This window comes from Narcine bancroftii, chromosome 1 (genome assembly GCF_036971445.1).
Source record: "Narcine bancroftii isolate sNarBan1 chromosome 1, sNarBan1.hap1, whole genome shotgun sequence".
NCBI classification, from domain to species: Eukaryota; Metazoa; Chordata; class Chondrichthyes; order Torpediniformes; family Narcinidae; genus Narcine; species Narcine bancroftii.
Window position 1 is genome coordinate 401,150,791 of NC_091469.1, and position 13,028 is coordinate 401,163,818.

At 40.3% G+C, this 13,028-nt stretch overlaps 1 protein-coding gene and 1 long non-coding RNA gene across 5 annotated transcripts in view; one reads left to right on the forward strand and one right to left on the reverse strand.

The window, feature by feature from the left end:
- agmo (alkylglycerol monooxygenase) overlaps positions 1-13,028 on the reverse strand; it is a 414,609-nt gene that overhangs the window by 389,841 nt on the left and 11,740 nt on the right. The window lies entirely within an intron of this gene.
- LOC138751470 (uncharacterized) overlaps positions 9,623-13,028 on the forward strand; it is a 36,380-nt gene continuing 32,974 nt past the window's right edge. Inside the window, exons 1-2 of the long non-coding RNA XR_011349966.1 lie at positions 9,623-9,745; positions 12,467-12,511. This is a non-coding gene — a long non-coding RNA (uncharacterized lncRNA). The remainder of the gene's footprint in view (positions 9,746-12,466; positions 12,512-13,028) is intronic.

Below are 13,028 nucleotides of genomic sequence, written 5' to 3' on the forward strand. Positions count from 1 at the left end.
CCCAGCCTACGTCCAGTCTCTCCAATGTTGAGAAATGTGACCTTCATAAATCAAAGAATGGAGTACAGTAATTAGGATGTTATGTTGAAGTTATACAAGACATTAGTGAAATGTCTGAGGGAAACATTAAGGGGAATAATTAAAATCACAATTTGTGCAACATTATTACAACATCAGCAACCTTGGTTCGAATCCAGCACGATCTGTAAGGAGTTTTTATGTTCTCCCTATGTCTGTGTTGGTTTTCTCCCACCTTCAAAAAAATGTATGGGATTTGTTGGTTCATTAGGTGGCATTGGTTCAGGGGCCAAAAAGGCCTGTTACTGTACTATGTGATGAAATCTAAATTTCTTCACTCAAAGAGTGGTGAGATTGTGGAATGAGCTGTGTGTGGAAGTTGTGGATGTGGGCTAGACTTCAATATTTAAGAGAAATTTGAAGAGGTTCATGGATGGGAGGGGTATGGAGGTCTATGGTCTGAGTGCAGGTCAAGGGGGCTAGACAAAATAACAATTAGAGTAAAACATGACTATCTGCAGACTCTGAGTGTAGTTAAAAACACAGAAATGCTGGAGAAACTTAGCTCGTCTCGCAGGGTGCATAGCAGGTAAAGATGGATCACTGATGTTTCAGACCTGAACCAGTTTGGCTTGGGCCAAATAGGCTGCATTGTGTGATATTTCTTCTATTGTGATAATGAAATATAATAATACAAAAGAACCCAAGTTTCTTTATCAACTTACAACCTTGTGGATATCCATTTTGAGCATCTAACCCAAGGTGGGACATTCTATCCCCAATGCCCTCTAGTGGTCAGGAGGATCAGCAACTCCCAATCACCATATCTGCTTTCCCTAAGATGTTCAATCTAGCAACATTTTATGGTAAAACAGTATTCATTTCAATTTAAACAAACATCAACAACACAAACTTTTTAAATAAGTAGTTCTTTTTCTTTTCGAGATTCAGCCTGTTAGGTGCTTTGATAACGCATGTGGCTCTTTTCAACACAGATGCTTGTGTCATCTCTGCTGGTCCACTACTATCTAGCACTGGTGGTATTTCCTCTGCAGTCTGGGTCTTCTGCATTTATCGGTTCTTACAGCATTGCTTGTGTTTTCAGCAGGCTCTTTTCAATTCACCCTCAGTATTTGACCATCCTCTGTTCTGACAGTGTAGGATCCTGGATTTACTTCCTCCAGAACAGTGGCCTTCCTGTCCCAGGTGTTAGAATCTCTGAGACTCACTGTGTCATGTTGTGCCAATGACCCTAAGCTTCTTGCTCACTTGTCATAGTTTGCTTTTTTGTCAAAAAGCACAAGGGTCTGCAAAGGAGACCTCTCTGTTCTCATTTGGGACTGCAGAGTAGGAAATACGGTTAGCAGTCGATGTCCCATCAAGAGCTCAGCGGGTGACATGCCTTGATCAAGAGATGAAGCTCAGTAACTCAGACCTAGATAAGGATCAGAGCCACTGTCTGGTGCTTTCTTGAGCAGCTGTTTAACTATGTGGACTCCTTTTTCTGCTTATAATTTGACTGGGGATGCAGAGGACGTGAAGTTGCATTGAAAATCATACTCTTCTGCAAAGTTCTGGAATTCTCTACAAATTGTAGGTCAAGTTCAGCCGAATTACAGTCTGAAAAAATTTCTCGAGGTTGGCATCATGATCCTCCGTGTCACGGCCGCAGATGGTGACATTGTCCAGATACGTGAAAGTAGCTGTCAGTCTGTTCTGGTCCACCATCCGGTCCATTTCCCGCTGGAAGACCGCGATGCCATTTGTGACCCCAAAGGGTACCCTGAGGAATTGATACAGCCGCCTATTTGCTTCAAAGGTCATGAAAGGTCGGTCTTCTCAGCGGATCGGGAGCTGGTGATAGGCCGAACGCAAGTCAATGGTGGAGAACACACGGGTATTGGGTGATCTGATCCACCACATCCGTGATCCGTGGGAGGGGGTACGCATCCAGAAGCATGAAGCTGTTGATTGTCTGGCTGTAGTCAACCACCATCCACGACTTCTCCCCATTTTTAACAACCACCACCTGGGCCCTCCAGGGACTCGAGCTAGGTTTGATAATGCCCTCGTCCAGCAGTCTGCGCACCTCGCTTGTGATGAATTTCCTGTCTTCATAACTATATTGCCGGCTTTTGATGGCCACAGGCTTCCAGCCAGGGGTGAGGTTTGCGAAGAGCACTGGCGGAGCAACCCGGAGGGTGGAGGTGCTATAGGTGAGGCCCCAGGGCGCAGGGGTGGGTGGCTCAGGCTGCCGCTGGCAGGAGGCTTCCAGGGTGGAGTGGTTACAGACAGAGAGTGGAGCGTGAGGCCCCCCAAAGTGCAGGGAAATAGTTCGAAACTGGCACTGAAAATCCAGTCTTAGCAGTGCAGGGATGCACAATTGGGGAAGGACTAATAGTTTGAAGTCTGTGAACATGATGCCCTGGACTTTCAGGGTCACCACGCAGTACCCCTTTACCCCGGTTGAGTGCTATCTGATCACCAATGATATCCTCTGGGCAGTGGGTAAAATAGCCAGTCCGCAACGGTGAGCCAGGTCTGGCGGATCAAACTCTCAGTTGTCCCTGAGTCAAATAAGAAATTGGTAGGGTGTCCTTGTACTTTAATCAGTTCCATTGCTTTTGTGATGGGATGGGGGCAGTCCTGGTCTAGGATTACTGATACAATGACTTGTAATGGGGACAGTGGAGTCTTAAGTGATGACGTCTTGCAACGTGTGCATGATGACATCACAGAAACAGTTGGGCCGGAGCAGTCAGCATCGAGGAGTTGGTGCTGCTGCCTGCAGCCTGCTGGGGGTGTCGGTCAGCCAACAGTAAGTGCTGGGGGGGGAATCACTGCTTGCTGTTGGCAGTCGGACGGTCGTCAGCGGTGGGTACAAGGTCAGTGGCGTCTATTACGGCGGCGTGTCCCTGGTCGGCAGCGTCAGTCGTGGCGTCAGGTGCCAGGTCGGCTCCCTCTGTGCTGGTGGGTCCCTGGTCGGCAGCGGCGGCAGGTGTGGCGTGTACCTGGACAGCAGCGGGCTCAGAGGTGATAACGGCAACGGGTCCCTGGTCAGCAGCCATTGAAATCGGGGTTGGGGCCTGGGTGGACGTTGCTTCGTGAGGGAAGATGAAACAGACCAATGTCATTGCGGCAAGGGTGAGTTGTACCTTCTGTGCTCGGCGTCTCCCCCGTGATGTCAGGCGATGCTACGCATTGGAGCCCTCGCTCTCATTGGACGAGAGCTCTGAGTAAGAAATTATTGAATGGGAGGGTGACGGTTGTGCTTCACACGAGGCACTGTGTTTGACTGCGGCCTTTTTGGAGCGACAGATTACAGTGCCGTTTTTAAGGCACTTCTGGCACCTGGCTTTTCTCGCCAGGCACTGGGACCTGCTGTGCTTGTCCCTCACGCAGAAATAGCACTTCAGGGTCGCATCAGGCAGCGTAGTGGCAGCCAACAGGCCATCGGTGTGCCGGGGGTAGTAGGGTTGAGGGAGGGCATCCGACTCACATCATAGCGTGGGGACCAGCCCTTAGAGTATACGTCCATACTTAAGACCGCATCCTCCACTGTTTCTGCGATCTGGATCACGTCCTCTAGGTTTTCTCACCCGTGCTCGAGCAGGCGCTGCCTCATCTCATTCGATCAGACCCCGGCCACATAGGCATCCCGAATGAGATAGTCTGTGGTCTCCACAGCAGTTCTGTCTGTGGAGGAACAGTCTCTGCCCAGTGCCCTTAGTGCTACAGGATTCACTGGGCTGTTGCCTCCTGGTCACTAGTTTGTACTGAGCGTAGACCCTGTTCACCGGTCGGTCGCTCTTAGAGCCCTTTCAGCACCTTCATGGCTACGGCATAAGTGGTCGCATCCTGGATGCTCTGGTAAACTCTCGGGGACACCATAGTCATCAATATTAGTAGTCGATGGCTGTCCTCTAGCATGGCAGAGTCAGAGAGTTGCAAGTAGGTTTCGAAGCACCTCACCCAGTGCTTAAAGTCATTCGAGGCTGCAGCCAACTGTGGGTCGATGTCGAGGCGTTCCAGCCATAGCATACACTCCATCCCTTTAAAACTTTATAGTTAATAAAATTGTAGAGCACGTTGAAAGAATCAAAGGCTTGTTGATCCAAACCAAGGCTTTTATTAACTAGAAGACTGGAGTGTATCATATGTAATTTGACCAGCCCAGAATGACCTGGTTTGGCTAGGAGCAACCCTTTAAGACCTGCCTGTAGGGGTGGCTACGCTCTCAGCCAATCACAATCATCCTACACTACAATATATACATATACACATTGTTGATAGAATCTGTACCATAACACCCTTGCCAGCACATCAGCCAACACAATAGGTTTCCCTGGTGTATACACCAATTCAAAGTCATAATATTGTAGCTTCAACATCAATTATTGGATTTGCAGTGATATCTTTGTGAGATTTTTCTTGATTATGGCTATTAATGGCTTCTGGTTTGTCTCTGCTACAAATGCTGGTAGACCATAGGCATAGCTGTGGAATTTATCGAGTCCACAGAACAGACCTAGACATTCTTTCTCAATCTGAGCATATCAACATTCAGATATTGTCATTGTCCTTGATGTGTCTGCAACTGGCCTCCGATCTTCTCCTGTAGCCTGAAGTAGAACGGCATCTATTCCATCTTTTGAAGCATCCATAGCTATTTTTATCCTTCTGGGTCAAAGAAGGTCAAAAGCACTGGTTTTGTAGTTAGAATGGTCTTCAGTCGTCCCCATTCTGTCCTCTTGCATTCATATTTGTCATGTAACAACTCCCTCAGGTACATTGGTAAATTCATACCAAACCAGTCTTCCAAAACATTGAAATTGATCTTTCAATATGCTTTTTTTTTGTCAGTGGGTCTGAGCATCTCTTAAATTGCTTTTATCCTGCTTCTCACAGCTTATTCCCAGAAAGATGATTTCCTTCACACCAAACTGACATTTTGCTCTGTTCAGTTTTAATCCATACTTCTCGATGCACCAGCCATCTCACTTGTAATTTCATCCCTAGTTGTAATCTGATAATGTTCCATCTTTATATTGGCATTCAAGTCTTTTGGGTCCATGCACATGCATAGGTCACCGTTCACATTTTGACACACACTATTGAATTTACCCATTCTATGGGCTCCTCCACTAGTGACATCATTCAGTCAAGTTCCTACTGGAACTTGTCTTTTAGTGGTGCTGGAACCTGCCTTGGGGCATGCACTACTGGCTGTCCATCCTCCTTTAACTGTATCTTATAGGTGAATGGTAGAATACCAAACCCCTTGAAGACATCTGGAAATTGATCCAGTATTTCCTCTATGCTGTTCTGTCCACTGGCACTGTACATCCTCTTTGCTTGGCCTGAGTTTTCACACACTTTGTCACCAAGCAGTGATTCATGTCCATCTGAGACTACTGCAAACACAATTTGGTGCTCTTTCCATTTAACCTCGAGTCTATATGTGTCTTTCATGTCAATGTGCTGTCCATGGTAGGCCTTGAGCTAAACAGAATTTGGATGAATATATGGCTTTATCTTCATTGCACTGATGTCATGCTCACAAATCAAATTGGCCTTTGCCCATGTCCAGCTTGAAAGGAATAACTGCTCCACTTACATGCAATGGCACCTTCCACTTGTCCTGCTCAACTCCATTCACACTTGACTTCTCAGTTTGAAACCTTCCTGTGCTATCATGCCCAAGAAGAATGTATCACTGAGGGCAGTTTCATCGATAACATCCACAAAAAGCAGATCAACTTTGGCCAGGCTCATATCTACCAAGTCTACTGTCACTGAACAGCAAAGTGAATATTTCATTGATTGTACCATTGGTGGCAATCACACAAAATAAGCTATTTGCTGATGCACACTTCCCTTTTTTTTCACAACTTTATTTATTCGTTCAACAAGGTTATTATACAGTAGAAAAAGTACATATTGTGAACAATAAAAAAAAATATAAAAAAGAAAAAAAAACAACACCCCTCCCCCTCTCAGCCAGCTCTCTTTAGGAGCGTCAAAAAGAAAGAAAACTAAAATATATTTACTAAAATCTAATCAGAGTAAATTTAAATGTAAATATTCTGAATACAAGGACCACTTATTAAGAAAAAAAGAATAATTATCATGTAAAACATGTAAATTTTTCCATTACCAAACAAGTTTTCATCTCATTATGCCATCTATTAATATCAATCACATTAGCATTTTTTCATGCACTTGCTATACATTTTTTTGCTACAGATAAAGCTAAATATACAAAAGCAATCTGAAATTTATCTAATCCCAAATATTTCAAAGACTTAAACTTACCCAACAAAAATATTGTCGGGTCTAAAAGTATTTTAATCTTATACAAATGTTCCAAAAACAATTGAATTGCTTTCCAAAAAGATTGTATATGTACACATAACCAAACAGCATGAAAAAAAGTTCCAACCGAATTACCACATCTAAAACAAGAGTCTGATTCACTAAAACCATATATTTTTTAAACTTTTCAGGTGTTAAATACAATTGATGTAAAAAATTGTAGTTAACCATTGCATAACGAACATTTATCACTCTAGTAACACTATCATGACAAATATCTAACCAGTCATCCTCAGAAAAAATAAAATTAATATCCTTTTCTCATTTAATCTTAGATCTTTTCCATCTTTTTTTTCTCCATACTCTCCTGTGATATTTGGTACATCAATGAAATGTATCCCTTCTTTGGTACAATCACAAGAAAAGATTCAAACTTAGTCAATTTAGGTAGAATCATATCTCTACCAAATATTTGTTTTACTAAAAAATCGAAGTTGATAATAAACAAATAAAGAATTCTCATTAATACCAAAATCTTCCCTCATCTGATTAAAGGATAAAAATTTACCTTCTTTAAAACATCCCCCAAGTTTTTTATGCCTTTAGATTTCCAATGTAATAAACATTGATTATGCATTGAAAAAGGAATAAGTTGATTATTATATAATGGTGTTAAAGTCAATAATTTACCCTTAGAACCTATCGTTCTATTTTTCCTCATCCATAACTTCATTAAATGTTTTAGTACAGGCACATTATATTGTTGTAATAAATTTAAATTCCACCAAAACAAAAACTGATGTATTTCAAATTCAGAAATATTTGCCATCTCAGTTTTAGCCCAACTAGGGGGCCGTTCCAAATCCATTAAAGAACTAATAAATTTAAATTGAGCTGCCTCATAATAATTTTGAAAATGTGGTAAACGTAATCCTTCTAATGCACATTTCCAAGTTAACTTATTCAAAGCTACTCTCGGAAATGTACCCTTCCATAAAAATTCCCTAACCATTTTATTTAAATCTAAAAAAAAATTCTTATTAAGTAAACACGGAATTGACTGAAACAAATATTGTATACGTGGAAAGATATTCATTTTGATTCTATTTATTCTTCCAATTAAATTTATAGGAAGATCCTTTCACTTAATCAAATCAGCTTTGATCTTTTTCATTAACGGTACATAATTTAATTTATATAAAGATTGATAATTAACATCCACATTTATACCCAAATATTTAATCCGATCAGTCCACTTCAAATTAATAATATTCTTATTAACTGAATTATCTCCTTCACCTATCGGTAAAATTTCACTTTTTTCCCGAATTAACTTTATATCCAGACAAAGATCCATATTGTGTTAAACACTCCTTCAAGTTTAAAAGTAACTGAGCTGGATTTGTTAAATACACCAGTACATCGTCAGCAAATAGATTAATTTTATACTCCTCATCTAAAACTCTCATTCCTTGATTCTGAGTATTTTGTCGTATCGGATACACACTTTCCATTTTGCCAGTATTTTTCTGCTCCATTCTTCATTAGAGCCTTGGTGTAAACATTGTTATAAGCCCAGAGGACCTCAAAACCCAGCAGCAAAAGACAAATGGTTATTAAACAAAAGATGCTTTTAATTATCTTTAAACATGAAAACATGATCAAACTTTAACATTACTATTAACTAACCTAACTTAACCCCCTTCTAATTCTAAGCACACATGTATGTAATGTGTATGCAAGTTCAGAAAAATTATTTGATTCACAGTCCAATCTTACTTCTCATTCCTCCAAGTTCATTGGTTGCAGGCAATTCTTCCACTGTGCACACAATTTAACATTTATGAAGTTCACCAAGCTTTAGTGTTTGAAAGGTAAATGATTACCTCAGGAAGGTTCTTGTCGGTTTTCAGAAAGGGATTTGTTGCTCATGGGACAACCACAACGAATTCCTTTTAATCAGCCACGTTAGTGCCTTGCCGAAGAAACTTAGCCCATCAGGGTTTTTCAGGTGATAACCTCTTTCTTTTAGGTTACCACATAGTTCCTTTTTGTTTCCCTTATTTCAAGTGAAACATTAGGCAGCCAGCCCTCTCCTCTTGTATAGACCACAAGGGCTTTGACCAGGCTGAACTAAGTACTCATAACTCGTCTTCCAAATGGGGTTTTTCTACAAGCTTGCCAGCTTGTCCTGTTCCAGTCCCAGCTGCTGCTGTTGAACTGTAGAAATGAATTCCCACTCCCTGAGAAAAGCCTCTGACTCTCTCTACTTGCAAAACCACATGGCCCTCTTAATACAGCAAACTGCATCCAGAAAGCCAGCAATTCCAGACTTTAATCCTCAGAGTTCTTACGTCTGTTGCTTTCCAAAACAATAATCCATTAGTGAATTCTCTATAGGCACTCCCCAAAGCTTTTGCAAAGGCACTCGGAGTCAGCCTGTCTGGCTTCAGCAGAGCTCCAGTATTTAAAATGAGATGCATTTTGAAATGTTTGTATGTGAGCTACACTAAAAAAAAACCCTGCCACAATTTATATCCTTTAAAAACATATCTATATACAATATACAACATAATCTATCACAACATGAACCAGAGTTGAATTCCAGGATGAAGTGACTGCCATTGACAACAAAACAGTATTTTGCACATCAAGTAGACATTGTGAAACAAATCAATAGGCAACTAGAGGTAAATATCCCAACAGCTGAAATCATATCTTGTGTTTAGTAGTTGATGGGCCTCAATCATCTCAGCATTAAGTCTTCAAAGTGGGAGTTTTTTTTTCAGGACAGTCCAAATACCTTCAGCATTAATGAGCATTCTTTCATTTAAAAACTCATGAATGGAGATGGTTGCTGAAGAGTGCACGAAGTTCAACTCATTTTGCAGCTATCAGAAAATGAAACAGAGCTAGCCTGCTTTCAGGAAGGCCTGAACAACATTCATTCACAGGGTGAAAATTGACAAGCACTGTTCATGACACCCAAGTGCAAGCAGTTACCATCTTTAATAAAATGTCCAATCACCTACTAAGTACATTACCATTGTAAGATTCCCCACCAAAGATCAGAAACTCAACTAGACAAGCTGCACAAATACTGTGGATGGAGGTAGAAGTTGAAGCCTAGATTTCTTCAAGCAAATTCCATTACATGTGGTTAAAGAAGATTCAAAATTACTGTGTTTTGAACTGGCTGCTTCTCAAAGAACAATATTGTATCATTTTGCCCAATCAAAATTACTGAGCATCCTTTTACTAATCCTCCATCCTCACCAGATACCAGAAGCCAATCCAGCACAAAATTTGGAACAAGTGCATTTGATCATCCATCGTTGATTAAAAATTCATCCGATTATTTGGACAAAATGGAACCAAATGTCAGCATTGCTTAGCACATAAACATTATAAGGTAGGGATAGAATGGTTGGCAGTAATCTGTACTTTGTACATTAAATATTTTTAGCTGTACTGCGTTTCAATATTTGAAATATTGGTAATTTAGCCAAAATTAATTGTTCTTTTAAAATACATTTTGCATGCAAATTATTTCATGTTAAGTCCTGAATTTTTTCTGTGGGTTCAAAGCTAGAGGTCTGAAGTAAGTATAAGTACATCTTTCTAAGTTCCATTATCTTTCATAATTGCCTTGGAATAATAATGTTCCAATTAATATTTATTTCCAGAATATACATTGCAAATAAGTCAGTTGTAGAGGAATTGTTCCCAAATCCATGACCAAGCTTCTGAAGGAAGTAGGAATCACGGGGCAGACACTCAAAAAGGCAATTAAATCTCTCTGTGACTCATCTGAAATGAGCAGGGCGCATCCAGATGACCATTCGTAGAAATGGATATGGGACATACACTCAGATCTGATCACACTGTGGTGGGCCTGCCTTGGCAGAAGGTGTCTGATGTTTAAAAGGCTGAAACACCCAATGATACCAGGGAATACAACAGAAGACTTGTCTGATACCAGATAGTATTCCCTAGTGGTCATCCTCCATTATTGTAATTGAAGCAACCGACTGTACTACCTCTATTAGAGAGGATCAATTTAACCAATACTGAAATGTCAGGGATTGTAACACCTATTCCGATAAACCAACTATCAAGATATTTTCATTTACAGTTTCCAGGAACAAATCAATCCTGTTTTCTTTTATTTATTACCAATCAGCAGTGCCGGATTAATGCAACTGGAGGCCCTGGGTTAGGAGACCTTGGGAGGCACAAACTAAATAGCATCTGATCATGAGAAACAAAATTTCATTTTCTTCTTTATCTACTCAATGAAAGTAAAACATTGCTGAAATTTTAACATTGATAAAAAGATTATCTATAAATGTATAACCTTTAATAAGTTTACAAAAGTATGGAATTAATGAAGACGTTCATACAGTACATGTTTCAATAATACACTATGTACAAAGTCAGAACATTTCTTTCAAGCTTTTTTGGATGCAATCAATTATGTCATTAAAATCAGTAAGTCGCAGTTTATCATTTTCTATGCAGAGAATGCTCTGATCAGATAACCGATCTTGGGAAATTGAGAATCTTAATAATATTTAACTTGCGGTCAAAACAATGATACAAGAATCCTCACTTGTTCTCAAAACACACGCTATAATAATAAACAGTAATCTCGGAGCTCTCGTCAGCATGCATAATTGCGGTAATCCTGCAAAGAATTCAGAATGCCCACAAATTGAGAATCGGCCAAGTGGGAAAATCCCACATGAAAAATGTAACTAAGCAACTGGGCCTAGATAGTAAAATCAAGGGCGACTGCATTTGGCACTCTCATCAATGTGTTCCTGAATTTTGGATTTCTGCTTACACATTATTAGGTACACCCGATTGTTTTGTTACAATTGAAATAAAATTAATGGTAATTTTTTTACATTATTTTTGGCAGAAGGTCAAGGCCCCTCTAGATTTTGAGGCCCTGGGCTGCAGCCCACACAGCCCTTATGTAAATCTGGCACTGCCAATCAGCTACAACACTTCCTCACTATGAGAGAATATGAAACAATCCTGCAGATGCAAGAGGTTCCACAGCTCAACCGGCAATAAATATTATCTAATTACAGTTGCAAGTGAACTTTGAACTCGCTCTAAATTCTGAATTCAAATTCCACACAAATTCAACATGACAACATTAAATTGTATGAGACAAGGTCAATTAAACTGGATGTTTCCATTCAACTGTCATTAAATAATTGGCAGGGATTGGTAGGGGGGAGGGGGGGTGTGGGGAGAAGGGGTTATGCCAGTTTGTTATACTATTCTGACATGGAACCAGACTCTGAGCTGATTCACATTCCTTCAGTAAATGTGAATGAAAAGCTCTTCAAAGACGATATGATGAATATTATGTATATATGCTGATTAAATCACATTCTTATACTCTTACAGTAAAGAACGTGGTAAAAGAGGAAGGAATTTACTTTGTTCTCTCAATAATTTTCAAAATGCAAAGAACATAATCTTCTAAACAAACTATAATGGATTGCCAATTACCTGCATTTGTTATTTGCTATAATCAACTTGTCAGGAATGCAGATACCAGAATTCTTTACAAAATTTTACAAATATATCAACATAAATTAAATTTAAAAAATGGTGTATTTGAATAATTGTTCAATTTGATAATGGTCTTTTCATCAGATTCCAAAAGGTACAATTTGATCCACAATGTAATGAAGAATCAAAGGTCATTTGAAAAAAAAAGTTCTTTGAACTTTCAAAAACAAGCTCTTGCTCAACACATTTCCAAATCAGCACATCTCTCATTCTCCCTCCCTTGGCAAACACCCTCACTCTCCCAAACACCATCCTCCGCCAAACACCATTCCCCCACCCCACTCTCCTGCCAAACATCATCCCCCACCACTCCCTCGCCAAACACCATCCACCCCCCCCCCGACCACTCCCCCCACTAAACACTCTACCAAAAAGAGATAGTGTTTATAAAAAAATCTGTAAATGAAATACTGCATTCAATTGATTTAAGATTCAGGTGATTTAAAATAAAAAAATTTATAACTGATGTAAACATATAATTTAATGACTGATGTTTCTGCTGGTTCTGAGGTGTCTCATCAGGCCCGTTTCTTGCACACAGATGGAGAAGGTGGTGTCAGATGGCATTTATGAGAGACAGAGGCAGGTGAGAGAAGTGAATTGCATGGCGATAGGGAAGGGGGAAAGGGAGGGCATGGCTAGATTGCCAGATGGCCCATTTATTTCCATTCAGCTTCTATATGCTCCTGTCACAGGGATTGAATACACTCAATAACAATACAAGGGCAGCAGGGTTAGTACTACACTATAACAGCGCTAGTGACCCTAGTTCAAATCTGCTACTGTCTGTAAGGAGTTAGCATTTTCAACACGTGTCTCCTCCAGGTATCCCTGTTTTGTCCCACTTTCCAAAGTCATACAGGGCTAGTAAATTAATTGACCACATGGGTGTATTTTGGACAGCATGGGCTGGAAGGACCCATTACAGTGCTGCCCATTACCATTCTAAAAAAAGTAAATTAAATCATCCCACACCCTCAATTTGTCAAAGGCTGTGCTGGCTTCTTGAAGAATTGAAGAATGTCATCAACATCTGCCTTCTGTACCAAAGTTTTCAAGAGTATTTCTGTGAACCATCCCTGTGGTTGGATGATGTTGCACAG